General features: G+C 39.8%; 2 long non-coding RNA genes across 3 annotated transcripts; one reads left to right on the forward strand and one right to left on the reverse strand.

The window, feature by feature from the left end:
• Positions 1-3,101: 3,101 nt before the first annotated feature.
• LOC134479672 (uncharacterized) lies at positions 3,102-5,930 on the reverse strand. 2 transcript variants are annotated; one of them, XR_015624607.1, is made up of 2 exons: positions 5,772-5,930; positions 3,102-3,647 (listed from the first exon to the last, which is right to left on the reverse strand). It is a non-coding gene; the product is annotated as an uncharacterized LOC134479672 (long non-coding RNA). The 2 variants fall into 2 exon arrangements; XR_015624606.1 differs by lacking the exon at positions 5,772-5,930 and adding an exon at positions 4,817-4,995.
• Positions 5,199-6,577, forward strand: LOC148004649 (uncharacterized). Its single transcript, XR_015624608.1, has 3 exons — positions 5,199-5,506; positions 5,785-6,253; positions 6,391-6,577. It is a non-coding gene; the product is annotated as an uncharacterized LOC148004649 (long non-coding RNA).
• Positions 6,578-18,966: the final 12,389 nt, after the last annotated feature.

Here is an 18,966-nt window from a genome sequence, read left to right on the forward strand (position 1 = left end):
GTTTAGGCTTTCTCACCTGATTTGTGGAAGGAACTGTGGAAGAATTTTGAGCTATGGGTTGCAGAAACCTAAACTCTGTTGGAAGCCGAGTTTCATGGGCCAATTGGATGAGAGTTCGGCTGAATGCCCGAAATGCAGCCTAGTCCATGAGGTTTCAGAAGAGAACCATTGGAAACTGGGCTGTTATTTTCTGACAAAGAATCTCGCTGCTTTCTGCTGGTGTCCCCAGAATAAGAGTCTGAGTTCAAGAATGGAAGAAATCAGTGAGCCAAGGAAGTTTTTAGACCACATAGCATCCAGTCTGTGACATGGTTAGTTCTTACTGCTTTTAGAGCTACAGTGAAACCGTTTTCCCATGCAGTTTGCTGAGGGACAGGGTATAAAAGAACTCAAAGATTCTAATAGGGCAGGGATGGATAAATAAAAGAGAACTCTTACACTCTAATAGGAAAGGTATCGGGCGGGGGAGGGGGGTGGGGCTGAGGAGGGCAGAGCAAACCCCAGGCTCCAAATTGTGAACACATGAATTCTTTTGAATAGAAAAGGAGAGTGATTGGCTGAGGATGCCATTGAAGGATATCCCTGGACGAAAACAAAAAGGCTGATGAGGCAAGTCTCTTTCCTCTTCGAACCACCTACACACTGAGTGGGCACTGCAGCTGTGTAGAAGGAGATAAGACCACAGCAAAACTTGGCAGTGTCATCCTGTGGTGCTGGTCTGGCAGGAATTCAATCTGCAAAAGTCTGACATCATTATGTCCTTCACCGAAGTTCCAGAAAGTTCCCGGTACCACACAGTGCATGGGGGGATCAGACAGATGGAGCCCCCAGATTTGGTGTTTGCCATACTGAGTCTGGTTTTGCTTGGAAGCCCAATCTTTATGTGTGATACAGTCACTCCTTCTTGGGATAGGAAATTTCACTGTTTCATTATGTTGGCAACATGTAAGTTGTGTTTTAATTTTATAAGGGCTCATAATTAAGAATGTCTTAAGCCTTAGATTAGACTTTGGACTTTGAATTCTTGGACAATATTGGTGCTGTTAAGATTCTGGGCGTTTTGAGGAATGGACTAAGCATATTGTCAGTTTGACTAGATTTGGAATCGACTGGGCGACATAACTCTGGATGTGTTTATAGAGTGTTTTCAGGAAGATCTAACTAAGTTGAGAAGATCGACCCCGGTGGTTTTGGTCTTGGTCTGGGTGGGCAGCATCATTCCCTGGGCTGCAGGCCCAGACTTGAGAAGAGAAACTGAGTTCTAGCATTCTTAGTGCTGTCTGCTCTCTAATGATGTAACATTACCCACCAACCACTCCTGCCCCTCTGCTTTCCCACCCGATGAACTGTATTCCTCTGAACTGTGAGCCAAATTGCCTCTTCTTCCCATCCTCATGTTGCTTTTGCTAAGTATTTTGTCAGAGCAAGGCAAAAGTAACTAATTCAGACAATGTTGCAGCTTGATGCCACCACACTTATGCCTCCCACTTCCTTTCTACTACTAACAACCCAAATGGCTGTAACACTCACATTATCCTCATGGCCGAAATCCAGGCACCAATATGGCTCTCTAATCGTTTTATTTATCACATAATGTTTGAGGGAGTTAATATACTAATTGCCTTCACGACAGAAATAACGAGATGACCCTTATTCCGCCACATTTTTCAAGTTTAGTAAAATTACTTCTGTAACTGAAACAAACTTAGACTAAGTAGGTTCCATCTATCACATTGTTTGATAACGGTTCTTTCTTCAGACGTTTTATTATGGAAAATTTAAAATGCATCACTGTCCCTAATTTCTTTGTACCCCTGTCTTCATTTTGGATTTTTCTATCATAGTAAATAGAATATAATGTCAGAATCTCTCTCTTCACACACACCTTATGCATTCTGGAGCTTAGTGGTCTCTTCACGTGGTCATATGTTTTTTATAAATCTACAGCCATCTCCACTTATTGGTAACTGTTAGGATGTAGGAATTGCTTCCAGTGACAGATATTGATGACCATGCCAACTCGCAAGCACAACATCACCCAATGCTGCATGCCTAGAGGCTATATCATAGTAGAGACGTGTTCTGTGGCCCCGCTCTGGACATGTGAGAGACAAGGAGCCAGAAGATATTTTGCAGGATGTTTTTATAGCCATTACTTTTCTGCTATGCAAAATTATAAAGGAAGACCGGTTTCATCCAAATCTGACCAAAGAGAAGGTTCTCTGGGGAAACAGTGAGGCAGTGCATTTCTCCCTTGATACTAGGGGATTATACTTAGAACCGGCTACCCATAGCCAACTCTAAGACGCCCAAATCTCATATGGGAAATGGCATAGTCTTTGTACCTATGCACACTCTCCCATATAGTAAATCATCTCAAGATTTCTTGTAACTAAGTGAAAATGTCACACCATGTGTTACACTGTATTGTTTAGAGATTAACCACAGAAAGGTATAAGTAGCCAGTCTCGTACAGACTCTTAAAAATACTTTTATCAAAAGTTGGTTGAATCCATGGACACAGTACCTATGGAAATGAGAGCTGATTCTATAGAGTTATGCACAAGCCAAACTTTTTTTTCTTCTTTTCAATAGCAAGGAAACAATAAAATTCAACAAAATTGGCTTCATGTTATATCTGTGCATGCGTTCGTGCATGCATTCGTGTGTGTGTGTGTGTGTGTGTGTGTGTGTGTGTGTGTGTAAAATGTGAACATCTGAGGACAGTTTGCAGGAGTCGATTCTTTACTTCCCATATGGGAATCTGGTATCTCATTCAAAATATTCCATTGAGTGCATATTACAGGTTTTGTTATCCGTTCATCTAATAAAGAACATCTCAATTGATCCCATACTTTGATCATTATAGTGAAACTATTCTAAGCACAATTTCTGTGTGGAGCTGAGTGTCCAAGTCATTTTAATTAATGCCTAGTAGTGGTTACATCGTTACATTTAGATTTGAAAAAAAAACCTTCCAAACTATTTCCCCAAGTCACAATGCCATTTGACATCGGGGGCTGCGATGAATGGGACATCCCACAGCTCCTCGTCCCTGCCAGCAACTGTTATTGACAGTTTTGCCTTTTCATCTGGGGTCGTAGTCCACCATCGTTGTTCAGAAAGCAGTTCCTCAGTAACAAGTGTCCTTTCCTGTGCTTTCCCACCATCTGTATATCTTCTCTGAGGTTTCTGTGGGCATCTTTTGTGCTTTTTTAAGTTGGGTTGTTTGTTTTCCTATCTACGGTTTTAAGCATTCTTTGTGTATTTTGGATACAAGCTGCTTGTTGGCTGTGCAGTGTGCATGCATTTTATCCCAGCCTGTGGCTTGCCTTTCTACTCTCCTAGCCCTGTTTGCTGCAGAGCGCCTGCGACTCTGTTTTGAAAACATGTGCGAACACCGTATGACCCATGTGACGAGTCCATTCCTCAATCTCACGAGGCCAAACGCAGTCTCCGAGGTACCAACATTTGATTACTCCAGCTTGCCACATCTGTCACTTGCTTTCCTTCCTGGGTTCTCATGTTGATATAACATTCTTAACACTTGACAACTTGAACTCTGAAGAGGTTTCTACGTAAAGGTTCTGTATGCTGCATCCTGAGGGCAACCGAATGGAACGTGACGTCCTAAAGATTTCTTGAACCTATTTTTAATGTGTAAAACAAAAGCCAAAACACATAAGAAATAAAATGTTAGCAAAATACATGTGCAGTTAAGTCCAATTTGTAAGGCTGTTTTAAAGTGTGTTGGAGAAAACAATTCAGAAACTATGAATTCCTAATTTCAACATGTAAAATAGATTTTAAAATCCATTTTTGTCTGCATAGTCATTCATTTATTAACTTGCCTATGACTGAGATGGCATTTAAATAAAATAAATAAATTTAAATAAAATAAATAAATTTGAAACAGAAGTCAATAAAAATCACAGAGCAAAAGAACTTGAATTATTCTGGCATTGAGACTCGAATTTTAACAAAAACATCATAAACATACCAGTAATGTGTCAGTATACAACTCTAACTTCAAACAGGGAAAATGAGTAGGCATTTGTATTGATTTATATCAAATCAATTTTTAAATGGGCCTGTGGAATATAATTGCAAACTATTTAAAGATTTTGTTCGTTGCTTCACTCCTTCTTTAAATGAGGAAAAAGAATACCCTTGGCAGGGAAGGGAGAGGCAAAGATTAAAACAGAGACTTAAGGAACACCCATTTAGAGCCTGCCCCACATGTGGCCCATACATATACAGCCACCCAATTAGACAAGATGGATGAAGCAAAGAAGTGCAGACCGACAGGAGCCGGATGTAGATCGCTCCTGAGAGACACAGCCAGAATACAGCAAATACAGAGGCGAATGCCAGCAGCAAACCACTGAACTGAGAATAGGTCCCCTATTGAAGGAATCAGAGAAAGAACTGGAAGAGCTTGAAGGGGCTCGAGACCCCAAAAGTACAACAATGCCAAGCAACCAGAGCTTCCAGGGACTAAGCCACTACCTAAAGACTATACATGGACTGACCCTGGACTCTGACCCCATAGGTAGCAATGAATATCCTAGTAAGAGCACCAGTGGAAGGGGAAGCCCTGGGTCCTGCTAAGACTGAACCCCCAGTGAACTAGTCTATGGGGGGAGGGCGGCAATGGGGGGAGGGTTGGGAGGGGAACACCCATAAGGAAGGGGAGGGGGGAGGGGGATGTTTGCCCGGAAACCGGGAAAGGGAATAACACTCGAAATGTATATAAGAAATACTCAAGTTAATAAAAAAAAAAAAAAAAAAAGATTTTGTTCGTTTGATAGAGTACCATTGTTAGGGTTTCAAATCTCGAGCGGAAAGGCAGCGGGCCATGGGCACGTGGAGGGGGACGGGATGGGGAAGGGGGCAAGAGCAGTGAGGAACACAGAGCAAGAGGGGGTCAGAGGGGAGTAAGAGAGAAGTAAGAGAAGGAGGAGGGGGCAAGCAGCCCCTTATATAGTCAGGCACAGCTGGCTGTTGCTAGGTGACTGTGGGGCAGAGCATACCTGGCTGCTGCCAGGTAGCTGTGGGGGTGGAGCTTAGACAAAATGCCAACATTCCCCCATTTTGGTTTAATTAAAAAGAAAAATTAGAAGCAATGGTGAAGCAGGAATAGGTCATTGTAATCTCTGACTACTTCCGCTTACTTTGGAGCGACGTGTCTTTAGGGAACCTAGAAAAGACCTGGTCGTTTCAAAGATTGCTGGCTACGCGTACCCCCGGGAACAAACAGTTGTCACTTATGGTTTCTCCAGTGGTACAACCCAATAACCTTACCTCACCCTTTGTGAGGTCGCTACGACTCCATACCTTTCCTCTATTTCTCTTTTTAGTGTGGCAAACTGTTTTAAAATCTCCAGGACACATTCTGTAGGAACGCTAGGTTCGCTAGACTTCAACAGAACCACAACCCTTGATACCCCATCTCTGCCACAATGCCCTGCAGTCCAAAAACACGTCAATCCTCTGTGGCACCCAGGTATATCATCACCTACCTGGTCAGGAGTTTGCACGTTGGTGATCCTTTTCCCCCAACTAGGGGTAATCAAGGGAAACGAGCCCCTGCCAATCCCAGCTGTAGATACGACAGCTGCCCAACAGGTCCTGCCACTCTTGGGTGCTACAGGGATAGCCATAGGGGCTGGCACTAGGGTTGCAGGGATAACTACTTCCATGACCCAATATAATAAGTTCACGTATGAGCTTGACAATGGGTTTTGAAAAATGTCTGAAACCATGCTTACCATCCGGAAACAGGTCGATTCTTTAGCAGCTGCGGTGCTTCAGAACGGACAGGGCTGGATGTCCTGACGCTAAGGAAGGTGGTCTTTACCTGTTCCTTCAAGAAGAATGCTGTTTCTACGTCAACCAATCCGGGATAGTCAGAAGTAAAAATCCAGGAGCTACAATCAGACATGCGGAATTTCAAGGAACCTGAGGCCTCCAGTTCCTGGACTTTCGAAAACCCTATATGGAAGTGGATGCTCCCTTTCATAACACCTTTCCTAGTCATCTTTCTGGTGTTACTATTTGCTCCCTGCCTCATTAATCTTCTCTCTACGTTCCTTCAACGACAGATACAGAAAATTTCTAATCAAACTATTAATCAGTTCCTGTTGCGGGATTACCAGCCACTGTCCACTGAGGAGCCTGATGCGAACGTTTACTAAGTGGGCCCCGATGGTGAACGTCAGCTGTACCCCGACATTGACCATGCCCCCAGACAGTAAGCAGGAAGTAGCCTGAGACACGGCGCCCCATCCCCCTTTCACCACCAGCTTCCCCCTCCCTTTCCCCTCCTCCTTTTTATGATAAGAAAAAGGGAGTTATGTTAGTATCAGAAATTGCCTTTACCTCCAACAGGACAACGCTTGGTCACTGTTCCCATGGCAACGGCTATACATTCCCAGCGTTCCTTTGGTTCCATTCCTACCTCCACCAGGAAATAGTTACATCATATTCCAAATAAAAGGTGGACTTCTTCTGTCCTCCTCCTCTTTCTCTTCTTTCTCTCGCCCCTTCCCCTTGTCTCCTTCTCCTATTAAATCTCTCCACGTGGAACTGTGTTGGTTTGGTGGGCTCTACCTGGACCGGCATGGTGGGCGTGGGCTGATGTTTAACAACAAGATTTTAATAACAACAACTATACTTCTTGAAGATGGAGAAATCTCTCAGACCTGTTAATCTCAGCATGGAGAATGAGGCAGGAATATTAATGAGGTCTAGGCCAGCCTATACTTTTACATGAGAAGACAGATCCCCATTTCAAAGAAAAAAAAAACCCCAAATATCATAATGAAAATAACATAAAGCTCACAATACATTATGCTCTATGAGGTTTTAAGTATAAACTGCTTAAAAAGTGTCATCAACTTAACACATGTTGAAAGTTATACACTGTTGAGACTTAGATCTAATGGCTGCTACAGGCTCATGTATTGAAGGTCTGAATGTCCAAGCTCCACTCACTGGTTTATTAAAATGTGACTGGATGGATCATAAGGATGGTAATTATGGCAAAGAATGAGTGCAGAGCTTCAGGAAGAGCAGTAGGCGACATCTCTCCATCTCTACACCCCCCCCTTTTTATTTTTTATATATAGAGATAATCCAGTCTTCCTCCAATTATACTCCTAGCACAGACTGTATGGACAGTATGGTACAACGATGAACTTTTAAAACATTGTAACATAGAAAGTTTCATTAATCCTCATGGCTCATCTTTATAATGCCTCGTGAGTTTATGCAATTATCAAATTGGGGAAACCTATGTATTTTTTTCTTATATGTGCGTGAACTGAGAGTTTTTTTCAGACATTTCACATCTCCTTTGATTTTGACAGTATCAGACTTCTACAACTGTGATGACATACCAAAGATATAGAACTTCACTTTTATTTTTGCTCGTGTTTCCAGTAAATATTGAGGAAGCCCTATTACTTTCAGGTCTGTGGTGGAAGAATGTCCCAGCAGTGGGTGAAGGTGCTAGTGAAGGCTGTTCATGTACCACAGGTCAGAAATCCAGGAAGCAGCGAAGGAAAAAGAGGAAGAGGAAGAGCGAGAGGAGTGACCTGCTTCCTTTACCTAGGCTCCACCCCTCATTGCTCGCTCCGCTGTGACTGGCTGAAATATTGGAAGATTTGGGTTCAGCTCCAGCACTCACATAGAGGTTATCCAAATGACTTCTTAGAATTATTGAGCATTACACCCTAAAATGATATCTCTTAATTGAAAAAGTTCCTTTGCTCTATTATTTGCTAGAGTCAAAAACTGTTGGGACTTGGAAAAAATGGCTCCAGGGTTAATCGTGCTTGCTGCTCTTCCAGGGGACCTGAGTTTGAACTGTTCAAAGGAAGGGTATGTCAATGACATCAAGTCACTGTTTTATAGGAATAAGGAGTTCTGACGTCCATTACACAATATGGTAATCATAGACAATAATCATGTATTATAAATTTAAATAGCAAATTATTGAGAAGTTTTATTGAAAAGATGATAAATGTTTGAAGATACATAGCTATGTTTAACCTGATTTAAACATTGTACAGCACACAGCAATATGTATGTTTTGCCAGTTAAAATTAATTTGTTTAATAATACTTGATATGGGTAATATTCACACTATGATGTAAGTATTTCAGAATAGGAACTGTTATCTTTGTACTTATGTTTCTTAATTTTTATTTTGAAATTATCCCAAAATACAGATTATGGGATATCTGATAGATTCTATAATATTCTATAAGTAAAAGGAATAATCACATATGTAATTAAGAGTAGTCATAGTAATATTAATATAATGCGAAATGTCTGTTATATAAAATATTTTAAAATACGTTAGTGTAAAGCCCCTTCCCGAAGCTTTTAGAAACCAGTGTAACTTATAGACTACTTGCGATGGTTAATCTTGGCCATCAACTTGACCGACCATGAAAGATGAGATAAAAAGAGTAGACAATTTTGGTTTTTTGTTTTTAAATGAGAACACTAATCTCATTTGTGAGGTTAGGACCTTGGTGGCTTAACCATTTCCCTAAAGGTCCCCGTATTATTAACATGACATTGAGAATTAAGTATCAACGCATGCATTTGGAGAACCAATATTGAGACCCTAGGTAATTTAAACAGCATACATGGTGGGAAGCAACAGCCAAGACAACCCATGTTGGCTTTGCACCATGATAGAATGCACTGAGGTGCAGGTCATTTGCATCTGCATTGCTCTCTCCCATACCCCAAGCGCTTTGAGTAGTCATGGTTTTCAGTACATATTTGTGAAACAAATGATTACTGGTCTTTGCTTTCCTTTCTGTAAATTTTCTGTCTATATTTTCTCTGATTAGGGTCTTAAGTGTTTCTTATTGCTCTACGAGTTTGTGAGTACTTTTTGCTCATCTAGAATTTAAATCCATGTTTGTATGTTCAGCAATTTTTTTTTTTACCAGTTTGTCTTTTTTTGTGACATTTTAGTTATGACTTTTGCTATCTGATCAGTTTGGTGCTGTGTTTTAAATAATTTCATGGGATGGCATTTTAAGTTCTTATGTAGTCAATTCTGTCACTAACTTTTTACATATCCTACATGTGATGATTTTTTTAAAAAGATATTACCTGCTTCCTGATAATAAAGAAAAATTGTATCGCTTTTTTCTGTTTCTTTATTGTTGTTGCTAATCCATTGTGTTAATAAAGCATTTTTTTTTCAGTTCAAAAATATAGAATTCACTTGAACTCCAACCAAACCCCTAGCCAGCTGTTTCACCCCTACTTAGCAAATAGTTCATTTTCCTCATGGTGGTGAAGTAACAGCTTTGCCACACATCAAATTCCCGTGTGATTTTTCTTTTTATTTCTGTAACTTACAATTCTATTTTATCTATCATTATAATGCTCTCTCAAAGACTGAATATTTAACTCTCTCTGATCTTGAAGGCAGTTTCTAGTTTAGCATTACATATTACTGCATATTTAAGTTGAGGGTTTGAAGCATGGAATATTACCCTTCTTGACGCTCTCTTTGAAAAGCTAATTCCAATAACCAATTTAGCAGGCATCGTAAGTCTAATTCAATCATTCTCAGAAGAAAAGTACTCCAGGAGTCTTTTCTTTTGTGGCCATTCAAATGTTTATCACAGTCCTGGACATATTATCAGCTCATAGAACTTTAATGATTCGTATAACTTCTAACAGTGGGAATAGGGTAGCATGAATGGCTTTCTTATAAGTGAAATGTAGAAAAGTCTAGCCGTGAGTTTTCCGTACATAATCATCTACCTGGTTTGTCCTGTGTTAAAACAATGTCATGAATGGCTCTTTAAAATTTCTGCTGGGGCAGGAGTATTGCTCAAATTGATGCATTTGAACAGGCACAACAGAACATAACATCCTCTGGACGACAGCCTCTAAAGGCTCAAATGAAACGATGCGCATCAACATGAATTCAAAGAAAATATGTGCAAACACATATGCTAATAACTTAGGGTGCCTTGGCCAAGTAGGTTCAGAATGATGAGCCTTAAAAGTTCACAATAATTTAGACCCAAGTCCCCAATGTGCTCACAAGTAATTAATTATGCCTCCCCTTGGCCTTTCACTCCATATAAGCCCATAAGAGGCAGGAAGGACCTAAAAATAGGAATTATAGGCTCTCCCCAACCACCCCTACCTCCACCTTCAGATGCTTGTGAGACTTGGGCCTTTGGCTGGCAGTTAAGTACAAGAACATTTTTTTTTTAAACTTTTGCCAATACAACGTGCTTTCTTGGGCTTATGAAGAAAGGTTTCTTGGGAATCTTAGCTATAGCAAGCGGTGAATAGATTAAACTTTGTGGGTGGGGGCCAGTGAAGAAGACCACAGAAACAGAAAAGCCCTGTGTGCAGCTTTCATCAAATTTAAATAGCTATATTCCTATATTCAAACACCTATTTTATTTAATCCTCAGGTTTCAGGGGATTTTTTTTTTTTTTTTTTTTTTGCTGTAAATGACTTACATTGTTTCTTGAGACAGTTTAAGACCAGCTAAGTGTATTATGTGTTACTTTGCTCCCAATGTTGTCATTGAAATGTCTGGGGCATTCAGAGCATTGAAAGTAGAATTCTGTCAGCAGCATCAGGTAGAAGCATTTCCAAGTTCTATAGAAAACAGACAAAGCCAGGATGTTTCCTGTGCCAATTAGCAGTTTTGCTGAGCAAGAAGGAAGTGTGTCTAAAGATGTCTGAATAAGAACCCAGCAAGCTCGGTATTTAAATGAGAACAGCCCAGCAAGCTTCCTCGGGCTTTTGGCACCCATGCCGACTGCCGTAAAGGGTTCCCAAGAAGGTCATCCAATCCCACTGAATCATAGGGATTATGTGGGAGGGAAGTAGCCGTATGGCTTATTCGCTTCAGCACATGTCCACGGGAGGACATTTGCCAATGCCTGGCACCATGCGGCTTATAAATATTTTCCAGTGATTTTATGAATACAGCTTTTCAAACACCAGACAATTGGTGCTAAAGAATAAGTTCAGTGAAACCTATGAATTGTCTGACAAGTCAATGAGGTTGTGAGCGCGTACTTGGAAGTGGCAGATGTGCTCCGAGTACATATTTGATTTATATTCTGGGGACAAGTTTTCTTTAGCTGTGGGATGCTTACCTGATGATTTGCCTGTAACTGCAATTCAACACTGGGATTTGAGTCTCTTCCCAGGCTTTTAGTAAAAGTTAAGTTTAAAGAAAATAGACTGCATTATAGTATAGTCACCATTTTAGAGGTTGAACTGATATATTTATTTTACTATAATCATGAATTCTTTTACGTCCTAATTCATTCTGAAACATACTGTTTTGTTTTATATTTTAAGTCTGTTATCTTCCTATGCGCAAGTTCATTTTGCTTTCTCTCTTTTTCTTCTTAAACTCACCTGCCTGTTTAGTTTTCCTCTTCTATGAAATAGGCTTAACATATCTCTTCAGATTCGATTTAACACATGCACATATGCACATATACATATATATTATACATATATATACAATATAATGTATATCTTATGACTGATGAAGAAATAGAAAACATCAGCAAGTGGATAACCACTCAGTAAGTCAAACAATGTAGAGTAGGAAGCATTCTAAAATGAACTAGCTTCAATCTGATAAGGGGGAGAAATGCTAGAGATGAACAGACAACAAAAAATCACAGGATTAAAAATATTCTCCCTGTACTGGCTGGTTTCGTGTGTCAATTTGACACAAGCTGGAGTTATCACAGAGAGAAGAGCCTCCCTTGAGGAAATGCCTCCATGAGACCCAGCTGTAAGGCATTTTCTCAACTAGTGGTCAAGGGGGGAGGGCCCAGCCCATTGTGGGTGGTACCCTCCCTGAGCAGGTGGTCCTGGGTTCTATAAGAGAACAAGCTGAGGAAACCAGAGAAGCAAGGCAGTAAGTGACATCCCTCCATGGGCTCTGCATCAGCTCCTGCTTCCTGACCTGCTTGAGTTCCAGTCCTGACTTCCTTTGGTGATGAACAGCAATGTGTAAAGTGTAAGCTGAATGAACCCTTTCCTCCCCAACTTGCTTCTTGGTTATGATGTTTGTGCAGAGATAGAAACCCTGACTAAGACACTTCCCAAGTTAGTTCTCAAATCAGCAACCCAGTGAGGCTTTGAAGGTGGAAGTCAGATCTTGTCAGTATCTGCTAAACCCAGGTCAGGGACTTCCAAGGCCCTGAGCATCTGGTTTCTGCTATCTATTTCCATTCTCTCTTCCTGCCCTCCTCTCCCAGTCCCAGCACAGTATGACCTGCTCTGGATCTCTACTCTTTCTTTTCTGTGACACAGTAACATTGATCATGGTCAATATCCTTCCTCATTTCCCCCCAATATTCACTTAATTCTTACATTTTATTTTAGATAGACTCTTGCTGTACAGCTCAGGCTGGCATCAAACCTGTAATCTTCCTGCTTCTACTTCCCAGGTGCTGGTATTACTTGTTTAAGCCAAGCATACCCAGCCTTTGATATCTTTCATTTGAATTTTATCATCTTAGAAAAACCTCCCCTAACCACCCTGCTTCATATTGCAGCCACCACCCATTTCTGCCTATCCTATTTTTTCTAGGTTTAGTCACCATCAAACCTCTTAAATATGGTGGATACCATACCGTTTTTGTTGGTATTTAGTTTCTTTTGCCAACTAGAACACAATTTCCATGGAGACTTCTCTACATTTCCTTTATAAGAAATTCATTCATGCTATCCTATTTCCAGTGTTAGAAGTTAGTTTTATGTTGCTTTGCCCATAAGAGAAACTGCCATATATACATCCTCCGTAAATCTACACTGAGAGAACGGATATATTAGAATTCTACAGAGGAACAGATCAACTGTATACGTGTTCTTATGTTCAAATATATGTGTGGAGATGAGGAAGAAAGAGGAAGAGGGAAAGAGAGAGAAAGCAGAGAGAGAGAGAGACACAGAGAGATTTATTATAGGGACTGGGTTTCATGATTTTTGAGGTCAATAAGTCCAACAATATGCTATCAACATTTCTATAATCAACAGAAAGTTAATATTGTAATTTTCTTCAGTTCAAACTTGCAGACATGAGAACCAGAAGTATCCACAGCTGAAGTCAGGAAAACATGGATATCCCAAATCAGAAAAAGAATCTTTTCTTCTGCATTTTTTTCTTGTACCTTGAGCAGAAACCATTTTTCCATAGTATATATTCAAATGCTAATGTCTTCTAGAAACTTCCCAAGAATGCTTAGGAATAATGTTTTACCAACTATTCTGACTATCCCTAGCCTAATCATTTTGACATGTAAATATTAATCATCATTAAGTCAGAATAAGAGATTATGGGAGAGCACTGGTGTCAATGAGTCTTGGCCATGGGATAGAAGAGACATAATGGTAGATGTGACATTTTAGTTTGGTTTTGAATGAAAGATATTTTCGGACTCTATAAAAGAGAATGTGGACTATCAAAACCATAGAGAACGATGCATTAGAGCACTCTGAAAGAGCTAATAATAGAAGTGACTCGGTGATTTTACCCAATAAAGGAAAGGATTGGCTCATGATATGGGAAGTCCTGAAATCAGGCAGCCTTGAGGTTGACATTATCCAACAGTTCTTGTGCTCCTGTCTACGTTATTTCATCCCTAGAGTGGCTTTCTCCTTAGAGTAGCTTTGCTCATTGAAGCAAAAGAACTCCAGTAATTCAATAATTCAAACTGCAACACTACAGCATTCAGAGGAGGAGAGGCACATAGAGCACAGAGCACACCTTTTCCTCTGATTCAGACCCTTGTCTAAGTCAGTCATTTGACACTTTAGATTCAGTCAAATACTTGTGGTCAGCCAGGTTCCTATGAATTAACTGAAGGGAAGTGGAAATTCATTAGTAATAGTATGTTTTGAATAAAATAATAACATTCTAAATAATGTGTGAAAATGAAACGGTGCCTCTTGTCAGGAAAGATGGAAACCACAAGAGTGGTTAGGGGGTGATTCTGGTCAAAGTCATTATATATAACTCTGAAAATGCCCTAATACTGTCCATCACCCTGGACACTTTTTTTTTTTTACTTTGCTTTCTTCTAATCCATTGCACTTCTTCAAACTCCTAATTCACCTGATTCCATGCCCCTCAAAACATTTGAACCTTTCTTAAGAGTATTTGATCTTGATCATTGTTTTTTATGAAATGTACTTTCCTAAGTCATGGGAGATTCAGAAAATTCATTTAGTTCTTGAAACTCCTGAAAGTTCAGGCATTCTATGGTGGAATTAGCAGGAAGCAGAATCCAGCAATATAAAGAAGCATCTGGATTCCCTTGCACTGCCCCCTGCTTCCAGACATTACAGGATTAGAAATGGGTTTTCTTTCTTATTGGTAGCATTTTCACTAGGAGGAAAGCACCAGGAGGGTAGAAAGTATTTTGGGTGTTGTTGTTTGTTTGGTTGGTTGGTTTTGTTTTATTTTGTTTTTTTTTTTTGTTGTTGTTGTTGTTATCACAAAGACATACACTGGCTGACACTGTGAGTCCTATTCAGTCATCCTTATGGCTAGAGGTCACTGAGCACATTGTTGTAAAGGGGTCTTCCATGTAATGGAAAATGAAGTCAGGATTCTGCATCAATATCCACAAGCTTCAGACGGAAGATTAAACTAGTCATGGAGTGAAGGCCAACTGGCTGGACTTCTTGTAACACTTCAGGAGTCACCCATTCAGCCTCCTCAATCCCTTCAGAAATTAGAGCTGCACATCTCTTAGGGGACCTTGAAGTCTCAGTCTTTCACATCAGAGAAACCTGCTATCTCCCACCAGGACTGAGCCCTGAAGCCTGCAGTTTGAAGGGCCAGTAGATGTCCCTCTTCTTTCCCTTCCATCATCACACTTGGCAACCGGAAAGGGAGAGAGGAGAGAAGAAAAATCTTTGTTTCCTATCCAAGTTAATAGGAAACAACAGCCAAAATTTAGCCTCGGATTCTTTCTTGTCCCAGGATTTACTCAACCCACTATCTTCCTCTAAAGATCAAGTGGAGGCAGCCAGTCTCCAAGGGTGTATATTCTTGGAACTTGACTTTCCCTCATATACTTGTAATTGTAAAATTCTTGGCACACTGATGCTTCTCAAAGGGCTTTTGAAAGCATGTAAGAGAGTTCTGCAGTTAGGAGAGTTATCTAAACCCTTTGGCAGGATATATTTCATAGACTTTTTCCAAAGCCAAGCCAATCCCAAATTATTAATAACAGATAGATAGATAGATAGATTGATAGATAGATAGATAAAGATGTAGATAAACAAGTCAGACAGAAAATAGATAGGTGGATAGATAGATAGATAGATAGATAGATAGATAGATAGATAGATAGATAAAGATGATAGATAAACAAGTCAGACAGAAAATAAATAGATAAATGAATAGATAGGTAGGTAGGTAGATAGATAGATAGATAGATAGATAGATAGATAGATGATAGATAGATAGATAGATAGGTAGACAGACAGAGAGAGAGATAGGGCAGTGAGGGGTGTAGACTGCAGCTCCTAGAACTACGAATATTTAGCCTACATTTACCAATCTGTCAAGCAGTATCCTGAATACTTCGGTATGTTTTGTTGAAATATTTCAATGATTTAGGATTTAGATGTTATTATTAGTCTCCCATTTATGTAGGAGGCCCAAAGAAGTTAGCTTCTTGATTAAATTCACATAACTACAGCATTAACTAGCACCTTTCAAAATGCATGTCTACTTGGAACCTCAGAACATGGTCTCATTTGGAAATAGAATGTGTCCATAAATGTGTATATCCCCGAGATGCTGTCATACTGAATTGGTGGGCTTTAATATTCAATGACTAGATTTGGAAATGTTGTAGGAAGATAAAGTCAGACAAAAGAAGGCCATATGGTGATGTGAGTAGAGAAGAGAATGATTAAAATCCAGAAACGGATACAGCTATCAGGAGTGAAGGTCATAGAACTCATTTGCTGGCAGGGACCCTAGAAGGATCTAAGCATGTAACAAACTATTTTACTGTGTTAGTCTCAGAGTGTCCTTTGTCATCTCTGTCATACTCTCCCTTTATGGCATTTACTTGAAATTAAGAATAGGAAATAAGTATTTTTAAAACATTTTTAGTCAAGGTATATGCGTTAGGGTTTTACTGCTCTGAAAAGATACCAACTCTTATAAAGGAAATATTTAAATGGAGCTGGCTTACAGTTTCAGAGGTTTAGTCCATTATCATCTTGATGGCAAACATGGCACTGTCCAGGTGGACATGGTACTGGAAAAGAAGCTAAGATATCTACATCTTGATCCATTGGCAGCAGGACAGAACTGTGTGTCATACTGGGCATAGCTTGAGCATAGGAGACCGCAAAGACTACCCCCACAATGGCACACTTCTTTCAAGAAAGCCACCCCTCCCAATAAGTCCACATCTCCTAAATAGTGGCACTCTTTGTGGGCTAAGCATTCAAGCACATGAGTCTATGTCTATGAGCCACACCTATTCAAACCACCACAGCATAATTGACAATAATTATATATACAGTCATCCTTGATATTTGTAGGTCATTAGTAACCGTGTAGGTGTCAAGGTCTGCAGATGCTCAAATTACTTAAGGAAAACTTATCTGTATCCATTACCTCTCTAAATTACCTTTTATGTCTAATGTAATTTAGGCAATGTTTCATGAATATTCTTATATATTCTCTATTTATAGAGATTTGGAGACAAATCTGTAAGTGTTCAGTACAGATGTAGCCATAATAGCCCTAACTACTTAGTGCAACTGTAACATGAATACTTTCGAGCCACAGTTGGTGGAATTCAGGCACAGAACTGATGACTAAGGAGGCATAACTGTTTATTATGTATGCAAATATATCTTATTCATCTTTACATCCTCAGGCCCGACTAGTGCATGCCATTGTATACACGATTAACCATAAAAATAAATACTTTCTCTTTTATTACTGGACCAGCCTTCCTTCTTTTTTAGTTTTCTCATGCTTTACACATTAAAATAAATGCCCGATCCCAACAACAATGAATACAATAAGAATTATAATCTTTCTGCTAAATACATTTGTATAGTTGATGAGTTTATTAACTAACTATTCACTCTTGAAGTTTATGTTCTGTAAATAATCTGCTTGGACTTTTTTCCTGCCTTATATCATTTCGCCTTGTTTGAGACAAGGTATAAAGCAATCTATACAACATAATAAAGTAACTGTAGTGGCTATTCCTGGTTGTCAGCTTGACTATATCTGCAATGAACTACGGTCCAGGATTGGAAGGCTCACCTTTGATCCTGATATTGAGGCTGGGAGATACAAGTTTCTGACCTGGATCTTGGTAAGGTGATCTTGAGGCAAAGTGGCTATGAATTCCAGGAGCTTAAGGCAAGGAGATCTCTGAGTTCAAGGTCATCTGGGACAAAGCAAGTCCCAGATCCAGGCATGGCGGTACACACCTTTAATTTGGGATGCACCTTCTGCTAGAGATTTACATAAGAACATTGGAAGAAGGAGGAGTCTCTCTTCTCTGCCTGCCTTGTGAACTGAGCCACCACTAGATCCTTGGACTTCCATTCACAGCTACTGCTGATCATTGTTGTGGAATTGACTACAGACTAAGTCATCAACCAATTCTCTTACTGTATAGAGACTACCCATAAGTTCTGTGACTCTAGAGAACCCTGACTAAAACAGTAACATAATTTCATTTGAAGACTGAACTCTAATGGTTTAGAAGGAAAAAAAAATGATGCCCTCAAGTTCAGCTTTTCACACTCAGGGTCATAATTATATCTGTAATTCCAAAACATGCAGTGGTCACCTACTGAGTGGCCTCTAATTCAATTCAATTTAGATGTTACCTACCTGGAAACAGAATCTGATCCCATAGATTAAGAGGTGAGTAGGTGAATGCCGCAGACTGCCCTCACTTCAGAACTAGCTAATGTTTAGTTTTCTAGAACTTCTGATCCTATAGGATGAGACTCCCTCTATAAATTTCATTCATTTGTTAGAGTAGCTCACAGAGTTCCCAGAAGCATTTTTTACATTTAGCAGTGTATTGAAGACTATTAAACAACCAAAGAAAGAAACTCTGGGAAGGGTTCTGAGGGTAAGAGCTGCTAAGCTAATGAGTCATATTCTGCTTCTCGGAAGCTTCCACAGTTCACATATACCGACACTTCTTGAATCATCTTTGGGGTTTTTAATGACAATTTTATTGAATAGACATCTCTGAAGCTTCAACAATCTGTGCATAATGGAACAGGATGGAAGGGGTATAATGTAAGGACACTTGACAGTGAACAGGGAAGCATTCATGGCCTGTCCTGATTCTTATTGACTTCTTTCAGCAACAGTCCCTCTCCTGGTGTATAAGCAAAACCCATTCTGACATGAAGGTCTTTGGTCTCCTATAAGACAAAGAAAGTCAAATAACATCAATGTTCAGCTCAAAGACAGAATTGTTGGGAAATATGACATACTTTGGTGAGGGAGTTATGAGCCAGGACCCTTAGGTATGGCATGATATCTTTATGAGTTTTAGATCACATAGCGTCAAGGGAACAAAATTAAGAATAAAAGTAAAACTAATGAACATAAGAAATGAGATTTGAATAACAACAACAACAACAACAACAAAAGCATAAACAGATTCTTGATGTTGAAAGAGATAGTTCGGAGAATTGTTACATACCATTGTAACAGTAGAAGAAGACTTGCTTAGTATATCTTTAGGTATCAATACACAGTTACTCGGGATGCCTGCTGTAAGTGAGTCTTCACTAAAGGCAAAGGTGGAGATGGCTCCCATGACTCTGTGTAAAGAAGGGAACTTCATGAATGGATCTCCATCAATGCTGTCATGTGGACAGGGTCTGTCACCAAGGAAAACATACTTTAAGTT

Source organism: Rattus norvegicus, chromosome 7, assembly GCF_021556685.1.
Source record: "Rattus norvegicus strain SHRSP/BbbUtx chromosome 7, alternate assembly SHRSP_T2T, whole genome shotgun sequence".
Taxonomy (NCBI): domain Eukaryota; kingdom Metazoa; phylum Chordata; class Mammalia; order Rodentia; family Muridae; genus Rattus; species Rattus norvegicus.